This window comes from Nannospalax galili, unplaced genomic scaffold (assembly GCF_000622305.1).
Source record: "Nannospalax galili isolate Female #2095 unplaced genomic scaffold, S.galili_v1.0 scaffold4061, whole genome shotgun sequence".
In the NCBI taxonomy this organism is placed as follows: Eukaryota; Metazoa; Chordata; class Mammalia; order Rodentia; family Spalacidae; genus Nannospalax; species Nannospalax galili.
The window spans coordinates 4,378-7,095 of NW_008343961.1; positions in this window are offsets into that span (position 1 = coordinate 4,378).

A 2,718-nucleotide genomic window follows, 5' to 3' on the forward strand; every position below is an offset into this window, starting at 1 on the left:
CAGAAGCATGGGTGCCTCCCCATTTACAGCTGAGCTGGAAAGTTCACACTCACATACAGATCCTGTGACTTCCTGACTGTGGTACAAAATGGTGAGAGGGGCCTCATGACATTCTCAACTTATATATCCTTAGCCCCTCCCCTGCATGCAGTTAAGGAGGACTGATTGGGTGTGAGGGGTCACTGAATCCCCTCTAGACTCTTGATGAGCTTGGGAAGGAGGTGTGACTATAGCTTGCCAGTATAGTAGTCAGAGGACACTTCCAGTTAAGACTCCACCCTTTCCTCCAGCTTTTACATTCTTTCCACCGACCTCTTCTGCAAAAGTTCCTAAGCCTTGGAGGGGGTGATAGGTGTGGGATGATCTTTCTCCCATTGTGGCAAGGCACTGAACTTTCAGGTCTCTGAGTCCTCTGTTTTCCATGGGCTGTTGGCCCATTTCAGTGGGATTCCATCTGCTATAAAAACACAAACATCAGGAAGCAAGACCATCTAAATAGTGGCTGCTATAATAACTTAACCTGTGGATGTAAACAAACTACATGGACCCTACTTTACCAGGTGCAGTATATCCAGCTAACAAAACAGTTGCAGGAATTAACATATTTTTCAAACACAATGTAGAATTCAGTTACTTCTGGTCATTCTTAGAGTAAGATGAAAAAATGAGTTTGCTGATGTATACTGTGTTATCATCGGGAAAGAAGTGTTCTTCTAAAAACAGTATTTACCCTGTGTAAATGCCTACAGGTAGCTCTGTTGTCAAGAGACATACCATTGCAGGTGATCTCAATGAAGGTCAGAGCCTTGGCTTCCCAGCTTTGCATTGTGGGTATGACGAGGAAGAAACAAGCCCCGTTAACTACACAACTGACCCCAGAGGTCTTACACTGATGAATTTTATTTTAAAGTGGACCTTTCTTACCACTTTTATCTACAATTAAAACTTGGATTACAAATAAAACATCATCTGGATATATTGAGTTGTTAGTTTTGTGATTTAGATGACAAAATTATGTATGTATAAAGAAGTCACCCCCCCCAAAAGATCAAGTATTTTAAGTTTTCTTTTTCTTTTTGAGACAGGGTCTCCCTGTAGCCCCAGCTGACATGGAACTCCCTATGTAGGCCAGGCTAGCCTTGAACTCACAGAGATCCACCTGTCTCTGCCTCCTGAGTACTGGGGTTAAATGCACCACAATTCCCAGCTTAAGGTATCTTTAGGTAGAGAAAGATAACTTGTTTTTAGGGTACACAGTAAGGTCAAGGTCACGCTGGGTAACTGATAAAAACCCTGACTAAATAAATAAGCGAATGAAAATGGATGGAAGTTATAACTTCGTTATAAAGTTCTTAGCTACAGGGCACTCAAGATCTAAGGTTTAATCACTAATATACATACATACATACATACACACACACACACACACACACACACACACACACACACACACACAAATACCAGAAATATAATCATGATGAGCAAACTGGGGAAACAGCATAAATACCTATTTAAACCCGGAGACAGTAATAACAACTCAGAGAAATGTGAAGGGTTTGGGTGTATGAATATGCCTTGCCATGCTGAAACACAAAAGGATTAGCCATGAGCCATTCTTTCCAAACATGATTAAATCAAGTGTGATTGCTTTAACTCAATGACAAAATGACTTCTGAAATCACAACCTAGCAAGTTGCTGCAGAAGGATCCTTCCACAGCCCTGTGTTGTCAAAGGAAAGAACTCACAATTAGCCTGGAATCTGAGTTCCAGAAGTGCATTTAGCATGCCCAGTGCAGTGGATGTTGTAGAAGAGTGGGGAAGGGCTGAATCATGTTGGAAGCAACCAGCCAATGGCTTTTAAGCTGAGCCTTTCAAGGAAAACAAAAGTTTTTCAATACTTTTATGAGATGGGTAACATTCCTCCTGTGAAAAGAGGTCCATTATCCTTCCCGAATCACTGTGGGCCTCCTTGTGTGTGAGTGTTCCTTCTTCTATAATCCTCATTTAAAGGGAATTACAGCTTTATTTTCATGGAATGGACACCTTAATTCAATTCTTCAGAGAACCCAACTCCTCACAGTTTTCAGTTGTTAACATCACTTTGTATGTCAGGTCAATGACCTTGGGGGTAAGGAAGCAAGATGGGATCCCTGTACATGTAAAGTGTGTAGCCATTAAATATGCTAGAGTGGAGCTCAGTCCTGAACAACCATGGTCTGGCCACTAAGATGTTTGCTACCTACAAACAGGTTAAATTAAATGACCAATCAGTACTGCCCATGTCCTAGAGTTTGTGCCATGACAGGCCCAAACACACAAGCAAGTCTCTTTTACACTTAAGAACACTGAAAAGAAGTTTGGAAGTCTTAACTGGGGTTCATCATGTGGCCATAGTGGCCCGGAATTCACTACTGTATATACACAGTATTGCAAGAAAGAAGCTTTCCACATACCTCCAGCCTCAGAATGCACAATAACGGGTCTCCTGAGCCTGTGCTAACTTGGAACTTGTCCTGTAGCTATGCTGGCCTTGAACTACTAACCCTTCTGCCTCTGACCCAGAACTGCGGAGATTACCACCCAGAACCAGCATCCTTGTGATGACTGATGGGATTTTTAAAAGGTGCCATTGAGAGCTTTGGAAACTGGCTGAGCCTGTGGATTAAGATCCTTCTCACCTCTGTAGCCTATGCAAAGATGTGATGCCACTTTGTGGG